The sequence below is a fragment of the Cyprinus carpio genome, chromosome A18 (genome assembly GCF_018340385.1).
Source record: "Cyprinus carpio isolate SPL01 chromosome A18, ASM1834038v1, whole genome shotgun sequence".
In the NCBI taxonomy this organism is placed as follows: Eukaryota; Metazoa; Chordata; class Actinopteri; order Cypriniformes; family Cyprinidae; genus Cyprinus; species Cyprinus carpio.
In genome coordinates this window covers 3,357,093-3,374,739 of record NC_056589.1, presented here as the reverse complement: position 1 = coordinate 3,374,739, position 17,647 = coordinate 3,357,093, and the positions used below count along the sequence as shown (strand labels likewise).

Sequence of the window (17,647 nt, the reverse complement as noted above, 5' to 3'; positions counted from 1 at the left end):
GCATGTGTCTTTTATTTTGGACAGAGTGTATATACATAAATTCCTTTCCTCATGTACTTTCACTGCAGTTTTGCACAGTTCATTCATGTTTCTTGTCTTTACTATAAGGTCATGTTATTTTAATAGCTACTCAAAAAAAAAAAATGTTTTTGTGTGATTCGTGAAGCATCGGCTGCGTCTGAAACCAAATGCTGCTGATGTGAATATAGACACATTTATTATGGAGTTATATAATGAACCTCTTTTGAGGAATCAACTTTTTAAAATATTATGGCAGCTGTATGCATTTCTTGTTTAAAAACCCATTTAAAAATAAGAAAAAAAATATATGTTTTTGTGTGTGTGTGTGTACATATATATATATATATATATATATATATATATATATATATATATATATATCTATAGTTTATTTAAAAAAAATCTATTTACATTCTATAATTTCTATATATATATATATATATATATATATATATATATATATAGCCATTATGAGAGTTTAATTAAGCTTTCTAAAAATAAGCATTTCCTTGCATATTCTAGACCTAATAATAATAAATTAAACAAAATAATCAAACAGACGAAGTCTTTCAGTCAACAGGATGTTATAAAAACATTAAATCTGGACATGGCTTGAGGCCTTCCTGTCTTCATTCTTCATGTTTTGGACATTGCCATGACATTTGTGGTCTAATCGTAGTCCCATTCATCTCCCATTATATTTATTTTCAGAAATGTGTTGGCAGCATTAAATGGTGTGCAGTGTGTGTGTTTCTGCTTATGCATATCTAAAAATAAACAGATCCCGTGGCACTGGTACTGTAGTGTTCTCTGTACCGAGGGAAGAGCTGTGTTTCCGCTGTGAGAGAGAAACGATGTTCAGCCCAGCGCTTCAGGACTTCATATGAAACTCAATGGCTGTCAGAGCGATGCCTCTCAACAGACACAGCCGATAGGGGCAATTAGTGGCAGATAATGGCTCGCCCACCCACACCTTAAGTAGTGCACTAAAATATTGATTTAATTCCCATCCTATATATTCCCCTTAACCATTTACTGTCACTCTAAAAATATCTCTGGCCGTGGCAGGCTGTCCAGTGCTAAAGAGAGGGAGTCGAGGGAAGGAGAGAATGAGGCTCTTTAGGACAGAGGTTTACAGTAGAGAGAGAGAAGAGAGTGATTCTATGAGTGCCTGAGGAGGACTGTGCTTTCTATCAGTGCTGAGAAACGCTGAAGACGACGTTCAGAGACATGAGTGGCGTAATAAGGATGTAGAGGCGGTCAGGGAGAAGACGAGACCTTCACGATGTCTAATTCATTCTTAATGTGGACTGAAAGCAATCAGGGAGTCAACTCTAGAGCTTCCCTTTGAGAAACATGAGTTCACGTTGAGTATCAAGCTGCCTATCAACAGCTTGACCTTTTGACTTAAAGACAACACGGAGAGCAGAATGACTTATTTAGTGCCATATGTCCCTGGTCTTAGTCTGCATGATTGCTTGATTCGTTGATTGATTGATTGATTGATTGAACAACATCAATGATCATGAAAAAATACAAATTATAATCATTTAAATAATAAAAAATATAATATTTTAAATAAATGTTTTATATATATATATATATATATATATATATATATATATATATATATTTTTTTTTTTTTTTTTTTTTTTTTTTTTTTTTTTTTTTTGCATTTTTAATAAAATGTATTCATTTAGTCTTATCCATAAATATTATATGCTAACTAAATACTACATATGCATGTGTCATCACATTATGTAAGCTAAATTATTATTTTAATTTTACAGATTTTATTACTACAGAACTAGTGAACGTAAACTAGTTTCAGGTATCTTTAGAAGCCACTTCTGCTATAAAACCCTGACATTTTCCACACGGCAAGTTGCACAGATCACAAAATGTACATCTGTCTCGTAAATGAAAATGGAATCGCACCAAAAAGTTCACAGAACCAGAACTGGAAGCTATTGCTTTATTGTTCCTGCATTATTAATGGCTGTTCAGACATGGAGCCCAGAGGTGGGACAGGAGGAGGTGGAGGAGCGATAGAAAGAGGAGATCGATGAGCACTAATGAACACGCCTGCACTCATCCCAGCCGCAATTACGTAACCAGCCTGAGGGGCCAATTCACATCCATATAACAACAACAACACCACAGAGCATACAAACCGACAACACACAAAGTGAAAGTGACGTGACGTGACATTCAGCCAAGTATGGTGACCCATACTCAGAATTCGTGCTCTGCATTTAACCCATCCGAAGTGCACACACACAGAGCAGTGAACACACACACACACTGTGAACACACACCCGGAGCAGTGGGCAGCCATTTTTATGCTGCGGCGCCCGGGGAGCAGTTGGGGGTTCGATGCCTTGCTCAAGGTGCACCTAAGTCATGGTATTGAAGGTGGAGAGAGAACTGTACATGCACTCCCCCCACCCGGCCGTCTTCTCGTGCAGATCACCACAGGTTCACTTTAGAGTTTCTATACGCACACAAACTCAAAATCATATCTGTGTTTGTTTATACAGCACTTTAGCAAAAATACAGATAAAGCAACTTCACATTAATACAGGGAACAGTCTAAATGTTATTAAATTCATCTATTATGAAACAAATAACATTTTCAGCTGTAAAATTGCTCTGCAGAAGACAATAGATCAAGTGAGTTCAAATTTTGTTCTCATCTAATAGTGACAGTGCTTTAAATCGATATTACTGAATACTAATAGCCTTTTAAATCATATTGTCATTACAGAATGTGAAACAAACAAAGAAAACACACACATATATATTATTACACTTGTTAAAGTATTTTTACATCTTAGTAGTTGTTGTGCTGCCTTTAATATATGCCATTTGAATAAAAAAATGGCTTTAAAGTTATGCATTTAATGAAAATCAGTGTTAAGAATAATCATTAGAAGAAAACGGATGCATTACTGTAATGATGATTTAAGGGGAAAATATGCTTAATTGTCATTTAAAAGGTTTCCAAAAAGACAATTTTTTAAAAGAAAAAATCTGGAAGATCTTATTTTGCTATCAAATGAATGAGTGAATGCAATTAACATGCATCAAAGTAAGGGTCAACTAAAGAACGAGGCTGGATTTGAACCAGAAAGCTCTTGTTTTACTGATTAAACCTGAAATACAATGATAGATTCCCCTGTGCACAGCTGTTGGGGCATGTTGTCACAAAAAGCTGTGTTATTGTTACTGTGTTAACAAATAAACTCACTTTGACAATATAATGTCTTTTAAATGAAAGTATTTTTACATCTTGGTCGTGTTTGTTGTGCTGCCTTTAATACATGCTATTTAAATAAATAAAATAAAAAATATCATTGCTTTACAGTAACGAGAATTTAATGAGAATCACCATTAAGAATACAGAGGATTATGGAAATCATTAAAAGTAAATGGATGCATTACTGTGATGACGATTTTGGGGGAAAATGTCATTTAAAAATTATTTCAAAAGGCAAAAATCTAAAAGTCTTTAAGGAAAAAATATGCTAATTGTAATTTGTGATTTTGGGCTGAAGCAGGATTGACTCGTGAGCTCTTGTAAGGCTGGATGGCTTGTTTTTTTCCCCATCATTCGGTCTGTGGCCGTGAAATGGTCAACAGCTCTGAGCCTCAGGCCGTCTCTGTCAGCAACACTAAATATCTCACACACACTGTCCCTACAGAGCCTCTCTGTCTGTTAAAGCGTCTCTCACACACACACACACACACACTAGATCTCCCGTCAGGTCCGATGGGAGCGTCGTCTTCTGCTTGTCTGTTAAACTATCGTTTCCTTCACATGAACGCACACGTTTGCTCTCCTGTGAAGCGCTGCTCTTCCCATCAGTCCCTGCTGGAAACTGGCTCGAATGTTTTAGTTGTTGCGTGTGTTGTTAAACTGTTTCCTGTCTAATTCATCTGCTGAGGTGTAAATCATTTAATAGTGCTACATATACCTGTGTTTACTCATGAATTCAGTTAAATAAAAGTTAAAGTCAGAGCAGGTACAAATAGGACTGCGACTCTCAACTGAACATGAAGTCTATTCTGATTCATTCAGTTACTTTATATCTAAATTCTAATTGAAAGATTTAAACTCATACTGTTGTCATTCATTTCAGGAAGCTATTTGGAAGTTTGTATGTTAACTTTTTTATCTCACAAGTCTGACTTTTTTTCTAAATTCTAATCGCAAGATTTTAACTCACAATTGCATGTTTAGAACTCACAACTGCAATGTATAAACTTGGAATTCTGAGAAGAAAAAGTCTAAATTATGATATATAGGGCCCAAATTGTGAGATATAGACTCAGAATTGCGAGAATGAGTCATAATTATGCAATAAATGTTGCAAATACCTTTTAATATTTTATATTCCATGCAGAAAAAAGAATTGTGAGATGAAAACTTCTGAGAAAAAAAAATCTGAATTGCGAGACATAAACTGAGAAGAGTTTATATCTTACAGTTGTGATTGTTTTTCCTCAGAATTTTAAGAAACAAGTTCCAAATAGTGAGATATAAACTCAGAACTGATAGAAGAAAAATCAATCAAAACTGTGAAAGTCGCAATAATTTATTTTTACTCTTTTGTGGAAACTGGCTCCCATAGGAATCAGACCACACTGCTCACACTCTATGTGTGTTTTTGCATGCAGCCCTTGTCATTATTTCCAGAGTTATTGCATCTCATCCAATACAGGCTCGGGTACCTCAGGAATTCTTTTGCTGTGGTTCTGCAGATCCAGTAGTGCTGGATTATTGGCACGTTTCAGATGGTTGCTCTGTAGTTGTGCATATGAACTTGCGAAGCTGAATAAGCTGTTGTCGAGTCTGAGACGCCGTTACGCTGAACTGACCAGATCTTCAGGATGAGCCTCTGTGTGTTCTGTGTTCTGTGTTCTGTTGGATAAAATGCATGATGGATTACTAATTTGAAGTATTCATTTAAAAGAAAAAGTAATGTCAAGGGTACAGCTTTAAGAATTCAGATGATGTTACGATTCAGTGTTATAAATATATATATATGCCCCCATTATGAAATCTGTGTGGGGGGTTACTTTATGATCCACATGAGGAACCATTATGAAAACTATGAAATCTGTGTTACTTTGGTTAATCCACATGATCCACATGAGGAAAAGAGCTTTATAAAGTGAATTAAAATGTTTTATCGCACATAGAAATGGATCTATAAAGTGATAAGGGTTTCTGAAGTAACTATACAAGATTCAAGATTTTTATTTGTCACATACATGGTTATATTAACAATAACTAAAAATTAACATCAAAAAAGTCCAAAGTCTCAAATATTTTTCAGTTTCAAATATCTGCTTCAAAAACCTGTGAATTTTTATCATTAGCATCCCATGTGCATTATCATATTTTTGCTCTATTGAGCAACAGCAAACAAAAATATGTTTGCTATTGTAACAATTAATTTATGAAAACGTTATTTCTCTAAACACATTCAAAACATCCAGTTTAATGTTTAAAAATGTTGTTTTTTTTCCTTCTTTCTTGGTTATGCAAACATCATGGGAACGTTACTTTTTACTTAACGTTCTGAAACAAGTAGTAAAATTTAAAAAAATGTTAGAGAAATATCCAACTAAAAAATGTTTGAAAACAGAAAATGTTTCATAATGTTTTTGTGTTAATGTTTTGAGAACATTATTAAAGACCAGATAACTTTTGAAAAAATATTAATGTCACTGGAGTTTGTTTCATAATTCACAAATTTTATAACACTAATACTGTTATTTTCCTGTTTATCACTTTGAAACAGTCTGTATTGTAAATAAATACATTGTTGTACTATAGAAATAAATGTATCTGGCTTGACTGTTGGATGAACGAGTTAACGTCATGAAACGACACTTCTGCACATTCAAGCAAGGGTCAACTATAGAATCAGGCTTGATTTGAACCAGAACAGCAATCAAGATGAATGCACTTCCACCGCAGGGATAATTAACACACCGGGGCCTGGAAGGAGAGTCAGGGAAATCATACACAATCACAGAAAAACTGAGAGAGTGATGAAGACACGGCTGATGTGCTGTAAAAAATTACCGTGAATTTAACGGTAAAAGACTGAAAAAATTCTACAGTAAAAACCTGTTAAATTGTTAACGGTAAATTTCCCTACTCTATACGGTGAAAAACTGTATTGGGCATTACATGATATTTTACAGTAGTATACCGTTTTTGGAAGTGAAAAAGATAATGTATAATTTTACAGTGTATAACCGCAAATTGACATTCCCAGAATTCACTGCGTTACATTTCAAATTTGATGTTTTTTTTTTTTTTTTTTTTTTTTAGTGTTTCTTAGTTTTTTCTTATCAGTTGTGTAAATTAGGGTTGTATGTTACACCTAATGTTGTTGAATGAATGTTTATTGGATTATTTCAGTTTCATGTGTGTTACCGTGATGGTGTGAATGACACTGTGCACCATCTCTATATGTTATTATTTAAAAGCTGCTTGTGATGGGCTTTGGTTCATCATGTGACTTTCTCATCACCACCTGCTTTTGGTGGTTATCAGTGTATAAAAAGTACAAAACAGATTTCAGTACTTCAGTAGGTAGGAATATTAACAGTATATCAGTTAAGGAAATTACGATATTTAACTGTAAATTTAAGTTAAAACCGTAAAAAAACAAAATTTTGCCACAATACACATTACAGCCGTGTTTACAGAGCTCATTTCCCACTTTCACTCCAGGGGTATTATAGATAAAAATAATACCCCTGGAATGAACATTTAAGTTTAATAAAGGACATAAAAGTAACATTGAAGTATCACAAAAGTAGTCAAAAGACCAAAATATAAGTCATTATTCTTCAAAAATTTGGAGTTTTGAAAACTGTAGCAGATTTGGTGGGAAAAGGCAACCTGAACGATTTGTTCTCAAACACGTGATTGATTCTCATGAACTTACCAAGTGGCCGTTTTCATTAAATAATGACTTAAAAGTGTGTATGAAGTTATCATATGGCTTCAGAAGACTTAGAATGTAGATATAGAGCACGTTTACAGTATTTATGGTGCTCTTAAATGTTTTTGAACGATGGAGAGTTGGATGTCACTTGGGATTTTTCTTTTGTGTTCGCCCAGAGGAATCAGAAATGATTCATGCACTGATAATCATGACACACTTGAATGAATCATATTGTACTTTTCATTTGTTATCAGATTAGCCGCTGATCATCTACTGTGACCAACAATACAGCCATAAAACCACTGCAAGAGTGATTTCATCTCTTAACCGTCATTCAGAAGAATTTAACTGTAGATGTTCATTTTTGAAAGGCTTTCATGTTTCATATTCCAGTCCCTGACGATGAGTGTCACATTCACTCTGGCTTTGACATTTAGACTTAAATGAGTAACACGTAACACATTTCAAAAGCGAGCCAGTTTTGCTGCTCTGGAGGAAATGCATGTTGTAAACTGATGCTTCAGCAAGTTAATTCTGCAAACCCGTCCCATGAATTGTATTATCGTCGTCATCATCACAGCTATCATTTACACTGCAACAGAGGGAACATGTTCACTAGACTGTATAAATATATAAATAAGTTTAAGTGTAGCAGGGACAGGAATGAAATATGGCATTCCCATTTCAATGCAAATGAAGAGGAGAATGAATGCAGCGAGAGCATCTCACCAGTGTTTCTGAGCTCCGAACACGCTCCTGTAGACGCAGGAAATTAGTGTCCGGGCCGCAAATGAAACTGTCTGTCAGCATGAATCCAGAGCCGAACGGAGGCGTCTTCCGCTCTTATCGCTGCCTTTGCATTGTGTACGGATGTTTATTTCAGATTGCACTTCTTTTAATGCAGAAATGAAACAGCGGGACGGTCGGGGTGAAGGAGAAACTCAGAGCTTCGCATGCCTTCTGATCAATGCTTTTCGTTATTCGTCGCTTCTGTTTAGACGTTTGCAGTCTGCCTGGTTCATTTGCAGGCGGAGACGTGTGGGTTCTGGTGTGGAAGTGTTGTGTTGTGTTGATTTGTGTGATAGATGATAGGAGCTTCTGTAGGTCTGGGAGACTGGCGCTGGGAGCTGGAGAGATCTCTCTCTCTCTCTCTCTCTCTCTCTCTCTCTCTCTCTCTCTCTCTCTCTCTCTCTCTCTCTGTGTGTGTATTCGATGCGGATGCGTTTGAGCGTCGCTGCTCATTCTGTGATTTCATGCAGTGTACTAAAGAAAAAAATTCTTTTTTTTTTAAATTTTGGAAGTAAATAAATGCAAAAATAGTTTGAAATTATACTGGTGTGAAATATATATTCAAAAATTTATATTTCATAGTTCTTTGTAATGTCTGTGTTTATATATATATATATATATATATATATATATATATATATATATATATATATATATATATAATATAAATATATATATATATATATATATATATATATATATATATATATATATATAAATATATATTATATATATATTAATATTGTTTTTTTTTTCTCAATATATATTCTGAACATTTTTTACTTAATTTTTTTTTTTTCCATTTTAAAAATTACTTTGATTAAAATCATCTGCCAAATGCATAAATGTATTAATAATGTAACATTAATGAGAATCAGGGTTATTATTAACTAAAAAAGAAACTAAAATAAATAAATAAGTTCATTAATTTAAATAAAATAAACATTAACTGAAAAAAAAATATATAAATAAATAAAAAATATTTTATTTCAGCTAGTTGCCAATGCAATATTTCTATTTTTGTGAGTTTAAGTACTAAAATAACTAAAACTAAATCTTAATAAAACTATCTAGCCATGTAAAAAAAAAAAAAAAAAAAAAAATTACAAACACACAACAAAATGACGAAAAATTGAAATTGAAAAATAAAGCCTAACTCAAAATATTAACAAAAACTATAACAGTATATTAATTTTATAAAACACAGTAGTGTAATATAAATACATTGTAAATTAATATATTTCTATTTATATTTATCTATCTAATATAAATTTTAATCTAATGTAAATATTTATGTAATATAAATGTATTTATATTATCTTTAATGGTAAAGTGCAATTTTGATATCATATTTAATGCAGTTTTTTATAGATGCATTTTAGTGCATTTTTCTAATCGTTAATTTTGCTTGATTGAGTAGAAGCGCCAAAATTAATAGATGCACATTGTTTTCAGATGCCAACATTTGCAAAATTAGACAAATGTATTGTACTGTTACTGTATTTATCTGTAGTCAACGTAACTCTATACAGCAGTGTTTTAGTGTGACATTATGTTAAATAAATGTATTTAGCACACGCTTTCACGCAAAATGGCTTGCACTGCATTGAAGGTATCCAGTCCATGCATTCCCTGCGATCTGAACCCATGAGCTGCCGGTCATAGATCCACTGTTTGAGATGCAGGACTGCCTGGAATCTCCTCATGCATGAGCATCTCTCAGGATTTTCCCTGTGCCTGTCATCAGATCAAGTCTAATCACTCTCAAAACACACAGCACGGCTCTGTCAGTTAAAGAGGACAGATTCAGGGAACCAGATGACTTCCGAAACGAATCCCGTCTGATGTGAACACACTGCTCTGTATTCTGAAGATCACAGTGGGTCGTGTTGCACTCTTCACCGACATCACGACAAGGGAATGAAATATGAAATGTTGTCATAATGAATCACTTAAATACTGAGTTTTATATATAGTTTTCAATGAGATGTTAGTATATTTTAAAAAATATATGCGCATATACACTATATATACACACACACTCTTGAGACTCTTTTTATATTAAAAATTTTTAAAAATAAAAAAAAATTTTTATTATGTGGTTTTGCCATTTTTATTAGTTTTATATTTTTTTCCTTTCTTAAATTATCTATAGTTTTTTTTTTCATTTAATTTTAGTACTTCACTTTAAACTTAACAAAAAAAAGATTAGATTAGATTAGATTCAACTTTATTGTCATTATGCAGAGTACAAGTACAGAGCTAATGAAATGCAGTTAGCATCTAAGAAGTGCAAGAATATAGTGTTTTATATACATATAAGTGCAGAGTAAGTGAAGCTATGATTTACAGAATGTACAGTGGGGTTGCTATATACAGTATTGAGCAGAGTATATACAGAATATAAATAGGAATGCAGTGTAGGATTGTAAGTACATTATGAACAGAGCAATGTAGGATTATATATACACATTATGAACAGCAGCAACGTGAGAACAGTGGTAATAAATACAGTTGGATGAGTGTGCAAAAGTATTGTTAGAATGAATTCTATGTAAAATAACAGTAGTGCAATTATGGTAAACTAGCTGAAATAAAATTATTTAAAATATAAATAAAAATTTTAAATGTAAAAAAAAAAAGTTTAGAATAAATTGTAAACATATATTATAATGTAGTTTTATTTTTTATTTTTTTTTACAGTAAGCCTGCTTTGAAATGATGCATTGAGAACTTTGAGAACTATATTGAGAAACTTGAGCTGTTTTTTGAAAGCGACCTTTGAAACACTTTGGGCTTCGGGATATTTACAAAACCTCATATTTATTAATTTTATAATTGATGCATTCATTTTTTTATTCCTAAATCAATGCAGTTTTATATCCTCAAACATTAACTAGGATTGAATGCGTCTCAAACACAGATCAAGCTGAACAGGAGCACATTGTTTTCAGATATAGTGTACTGTTACTGCATGTGTTCAGCAGAACTCACGGGTCCGTTTTGTGTTCTTCTGTTTCTGTTTGTTGAATCTCAACACACACCGCAGGTCCAAGCCTGATTGAGTCTAATTATGTATCTAAACCAACCAACTCGCTTCTCCGGCCAGCAGTATTGGTTTTCCTCAAATCTTACGGTCGCAGGGCCTGGTGTGTGACATAATGAAGTTCTGTCCAAGTTAATTCTCTGCCAGGTTTAATGGTGCATTCCGAGCCGCATTAGCAGCAGAGAAACGCTCCGCGGGGAATCAAGTGCAGCTCAGTGCATTAAAAGTTTGGACTCACCTGCTGTAATGGTTTCGGGGCTGCTGATTGGATGAGATGGGAACATTGGTGCTTAATGAAAGCCATCTAGAGCTGCCACCTGTGCAACAGTCCATTAAAAGAGTCTCATCGTCAGACTGCTGCTCATAACGCACCTCAAGTGTCACGAGAGCTTTGGTTTCTTATTCAGCATGCGATGAAGACTGTGTCTTTAAAGAGAAACACTTCAGCTTTTAAGAACTTGCGTTTAAATCCTTTGAGATTCAAGAAGTTAAATTGACACGAGTAGAATGACAGAATATTTGCTGAATTGCTGAAAATTTGTAATTTTTTTTTTTAATATACTGTGAATTCTGTCCACTTACTGTAAATGAAGTGTGTGCTATCCGCTCTCTACCGCCATCTGTGGCTGAAACATGACACTGCAGCTCTGAATATAAATGTGTTTGGAGGCTTATGGTCATAAATCAAGATAAATTAGTGCAGATTTTCATGTGTTTTGTGTAATGTAATTAATATTTAGTAGTGTACCTTTAAATGTAGACTTTACCCTCTCTTACAAAATATACTGGCAAACATTTGCTGAAATTTGTCTCACATTTGTCGTCTATGATTACAGCAGTAGTAATTTTATTTAGTAATTTTTAGTAATATATATATATATATATATATATATATATATATATATATATATATATATATATATATATATATATATATATATATATATTAGAATCGATACACTATCATTTAATTTGTTTTATATATTTTATATTTTCATTTTCATGTAAAGTTTTATTCATTTTGATGTTTTGCCATTTTTTAAATAATTTTTTATTTCAGTTTTCATTATTGTAGTACTAAATGCTTTGAAAACTAGTTGAAATATTTTTTATTTTATTTAATTTTAGTCAACATTTATTTTATTTTAAGTCATGATTTTTTTTATGGTTTTAGTTTAGTTTTTAACTGTAATAACGCGTAAGGAGTTACAGTAAGAGATTCTACGATATATATTTCTGTTCATCGTGTCAGCGATGTGTCATTTCATTCTTTGTATTTACTGAATTAAATATAAGTTCGAGTTTTAGTTATTTTAACACATAAAGTTAAACTAAATGAAAATGAGAAATGTTGAATTGGCAACTAGCTGAAACAAATTAAATGTTTTTTTAATACTTTATTTATTCCAGTTAATCTTTATTTAATTTCAAGTAGCTGAAATGTTATATATATATATATATATATATATATATATATATATATATATATAACAGAATATATATATATATATATATATAAAAAATGTAACTATAATAACCCTGGGTTCTGAAGAGACGTGGATGAGATGATGAACAGACTTAAATCAGGCTTTTATTCACACACAAACATGATCATCACACATCAGATACAAACAGATGCTCAAACGTAACATCAGCATTTCTGTTTCAAAGATGAATGGAAGTCAATCCGAACACCATCTTCAAGAATTGGCTAAAAACACATCTCTTCAATCTATATTTGACCCTCTAACTCTAGCACTCTCTATTCGAATTCTATTCTTAAAAAAAAAGACTTGCACTATATTCATTTACTAACTGCTTGTTGTCTTTAAAAAAAAATAAAAATAAACATAAGCTTCTCTAATCTTTTTGTATTTGGTCTAATTGTTTTCTTTTTATGTATTATACAGTTAACAAAACCAAAAAAAAAAAAAAAAGTAAATTTTGAAATATCAAAAAACCCTTGCTTGATGTATTGCGTTAAGCTAACTGAGACTTGTCATAGCTCTTGCATATCATTGCTCTGTTGTTGATGTGATTGCTTCCATTAATAAAAGCATCTGCTAAATGACTAAATACAGTATACAAGCTTTGAACAACGTGAGTGTAAGTAAACGATTTTCTGGTGAACTGTCACTTTAAGTTCTACAGCAGCGTGTGTATGCAGCTGATTCTGCTCTTCTAAAGTGTGTGTGTGTGTGTGTGTGTGTGTGTGTGTGTGTGTGTGTGTGTGTGTGTGTGTGTGTGTGTGTATGTATGTGTATATGTATATGTATGTATATGTATGTGTATGTATGTGTGTGTGTGTGTGTGTGTGTGTGTATGTATGTTTTCAGGTCGAGGCTCAACTATCAACAAAAGCAATAAACAATATCAAAACTGACCCAAACTTCCATCAATTCATAACGGACTGAAAGTAAAACACGGATAGTAAAACTTTACATTTTGATATTTCATGTGATTCCCGTGTGCATGAGGGAAAGCGTATGATGACCGACTGACTGTACGTTACACGACTGACCCACTGATCTCCAAAGCCTGCCCGTCTCTTGTCAAACTCGCCGTGTACCGTCTGAGAGCGTCTGTCGACTCAGACACGGCCAGCTGCAACTCATTACCCACTGTATTTTAAAATCCTGTGTTTTTTTTATTTTTTATGATGTTTTAAAGTACTTTGAATATTGCATATATTGGAAGTCCAAATGTATCAGAATAATTGGAGGCCTTACTGCAAACATGTTGTGCCTGTCTTTTATTACATATATAAATTAAAATGGCCTAGAACTCCCAGAAACTACCTTCACAACACTCTCATCACTCTCTGCCTCCAAAGCCTAAAAACAGGAATGCATGCAGTCTTTCAGATTATTACACTACTGGTCATTTTAATGTTTTTTAGTCTCTTCTGCTCACCAAGGCTGCATTTATTTGATCAAAATATAGTAAAAACAGTGAAATATTATTATAAATTAAAACAGCTGTTTTCTGTGTGAATATCTGTTAAACTGTAATTTATTTCTGTGATGCGCAGCTGTATTTTCAGCATCATTACTCCAGTCTTCAGTGTCACATGATCTTCAGAAATCATTCTAATATGATGATTTACTGCTCAAGAAACATTTCTGACAAACAAACATTATTATCAATGTTGGAAACAGTTGTGCTGCACAATATTTTGTGGAAACTATGATACATTTTTATTTTTCAGGATTCACAGATGAATAGAAAGTTCAAAAGAACAGCATTTATTTGAAATAAATGCTACTTATACTGTATACCAACATAATCACACATAAGAACATCAAAAATAAATATAATCCACCTCCAGTAGTTCTGAGGGTCAAGTAAAGAGAAAGAGAAGTGTTCTCCAGTAGTTCTGAGGGTCAAGGGCAAAATCAAGCCTTCATTTAAATGCAGTTCATTTAAAACAGCCGGAATACTCAGTTTGGCCATGAATTTCATCAGAACTGATCAGCTCAGCTTGAAGAAGCGGTCTGTGTTTATTTTGAGAAGCTAATGTCCAGAGATGCTTCAGCCTTGGCTTCTATTTCCATTTGAGTTTTGAAGAATTATTTTGGAGATGAGAAGACAATAAGTGATACAACAATACCATCCTAATATAAAACTCAAAATATCTATGTCAGCGGTTTCAAGAATAAGTGATGCAATCATTTCATCCTACTATAAACCAAAAATTATAAATGTTTATTTTTAATAAAAAAACAACAACTTATGTATTTATTATTTTTATTAAATGTTTATTTTTAATATAATAATAATAATAATATAATGCAATAAAATTAATTGTTTTTAATAATATAATAAAAAAAACACACTAAAACATTTCCCATTACAATAATAATAATGCAATAAAAATAACACATTTAATCATGTCCCCTGACCCATATATAATTATTTTTCAATTGAAATGTTTCATGCTTGAGGCACCAAAAGCACTTATCACTTTTTTCATAACCCTTTTTTCGTAAGAAAAGAGCAAGCAATCAATAAAACAAGCTGAGGTGAGTAAAGACTGAACTGAAAAAGCAGCACATGAGCTGCTTTTATGAGATGCACCATGTTTAAAAATAGCAGCTGGACTCCTGGCTGTCTGACCTCTCTTAAGGTAAAGAGTTCGGTGTCTTTCAGAGATGTGCTTCTTCTTTCATGCTAGATGCAGTACTCTTCGGGATCATCGTGTGCACTGATATTAATGCTGAACTGCCACTTCCATGAACCACAACACTTACAAACATCTCTCTGTTTACTCTCCAGCCTTTGGCAATGGACTGCCATATCGGAGAATTCAGTGTTAAATCTGAGCTTGCTATTAGAACTGTCTTGATGTTACAAGGATGAAAGTTTTGTATGGAATCCAAAGCATATCCAACCTACTTTGCTAGTAATCATGATCATTATTTTGTGATATTTTGTTGGTTGATGCATTTAATATTTATGTTGGTGAGCAACTTTGAGTCATGCAAATTGCACAAAAATAGTTCTGTATCTGGTTGATGGTGTTAAGTATTGCATCACTGTTTTAAATCAAACCCTCAAACAAATCAGATTTACTTAACGCCTCATCAATATTTTAACATCTGCATCTGCATAGTCAGCTATGAGCATGATGCAGCTGAATTGATTTTTCCATGCTAGATCCTATAATTTGGAAATACAGCTGGCACATGCAATATGTTGACATTATTAATAAATGCATATTATTAATAAATGCAATGAGAGGTGTGTGAACTGCAGTAAATGCAAAGCAAACGAATCCAGCCAATCAGTGCAAGAACGAGACGCCGACGGCGAACACTAGTGGCGTGTGTGCATTGCTTTTGGCAGTTTGTGTTCATGGAAAAATCTGTTTTTCATACTAATTAATCTAGCTTTTGCTTTGAATTTATAATCCTAAAGAGAATATGAAAAAATACACAGATTCAAGATTCATTAATGGTCCTCTGGAACCGGTGCTCTCGAATTCAGAAGCGTTTGAATTTACTTTCTTTGTACCTGACTGACTAAAGAAATAATGCAACACAAAAAATGTGCATGATTATATTATGATAAAAATGAGTAAATATGGCACTGTGTGTTGTTAGCATGCAGGGTTTTCAGTCAACAGCTCTCAGTCAGAATTCATATTCATGCACAAACACAAAGTGAAGAGAAGAGAGGAAGATAACGTTTACTTGTGCTTTATTTTCAGCGGCGCTTGAGCAGTCCGGCCCTAATTAAAGCGTTCCGGTCCACGGCACGCCAGACAAGATGCCAACCAGAGGCTATTTCATTTCCTCCGGTCTGTTTAGACTGTGATTACAGCTGTTCACAATGGGCAAGAAAAGAAAACAGCAATAAGAAGAGTGGCGTCTGAAGGAGGGTTATGGAGATACTGTGGCTCTATATGGGCTCAGGACACTGTATTTGATCCTGTCCTACACACAACAGTAATGAGGATGGAGTGGCATGAGCAAATAATGACAGAATTTTAATTTTGAACTTTTACGCTAAGACTGATGGAACCGAACGGGGAAAAATCAGTGTCATGGGTCGTCTTCTCTTGAAAATCTGAACTTATGCACTCTCAGAAAAAAAGGTACAAAAGCTTTCAGTGGGGCAGTACCTTTTCAAAAGACACACCTTTGTACCTAAACAGTCCATATTGGTACCTAAAAGGTACAAAAGTGTACCTTTTGAAAAAGGTACCACCCCAGTGACAGATTTCGTACCATTTTTTTTTTTTTTTTTTTTTTTTCTGAGAGTGTGACAGACATCAAAAACATTGTGTGTGCAGCTGAGGAGATGCCAAGAAATCTGGATGAGAAATTTTGATTTAAAAATAGTTACATCTGCAATCATTATAGCTCCAGTTCCACCTGCTGCTTTTTGTATGTCTGTTTACTCATGAAAAAAATGTGCATTATTTAAAGGGAAAGGTCACAAAAAATAATAATAATAAAAAAAGAAAGAACATTCTGAAAATATTCACCTCTGCTGGAGCTGTTGCTTACAATATGGTGGGATTAATTATTTAATTTTATGACTTTTGTTGAACTTTACAGGTTCTCAGGTTGGAGAGGAACATATGAAGCTAATATTATATATACACTACCAGTCAAAAGTTTGGGATCAGAACAATATTTTATGTTTTTTACAGGAGTTTCTTCTGCTCATCAAGGCCGCATTTATTAGATCAAAAATACAGGAAAAAATTTAATATTGTGAAATATTATTGTGATGTAAAATAGCGTTTTTCTATTTTAATATACATTAAAATCTAATTTATTCCTGTGATAATAAAGTTGAATTTTCAGCATCATTACTCCAGTCTTCAGTGTCACATGATCCTTCTAATATGATGATTTATTATCAGTGCTGCAAACTGTTGTGCTGCTTAATATTTTTTTGGAACCTGTGATACTTTTTTTCAGGATTCTTTGATGAATAAAAAGATAAAAAAGCAGAGCATTTATTCAAAATATAAATCTTTTCTAACAATATACACTACAGTTCAAAAGTTTGGGGTCAGTACATTTTTATTCTTTATTTTTTTTAAAGAAATTTCAGCAAGGATGTGTTAAATTGATTTTGTATTGTTAGAAAAGATTTATATTTTGAATGAATGCTGTTCTTTTTAACTTTTTATTCATTAAAGAATTCAGAAAAAGGTACTGCAGTATTGGCAGCACAACTGTTGCCAAGATTGATAATTCTAATAATAAATCAGCATATTATAATGATTTCTCAAGGATCATGTGACACTTTATACTGGAGTAATGGCTGATGGAAATTCAGCTGCGCATCACAGAAATAAATTTTA

At 33.1% G+C, this 17,647-nt stretch overlaps 1 protein-coding gene across 1 annotated transcript in view; it reads left to right on the top strand.

Annotated features, from left to right (window-relative positions):
- The window catches only part of cd276 (CD276 molecule), a 93,598-nt gene extending 77,166 nt beyond the window's left edge, over window positions 1-16,432 (top strand). The window contains exon 8 of the mRNA XM_042774773.1: window positions 16,037-16,432. The gene's annotated coding sequence lies outside the window, so the exon portion shown is untranslated. The remainder of the gene's footprint in view (window positions 1-16,036) is intronic.
- Window positions 16,433-17,647: the final 1,215 nt, after the last annotated feature.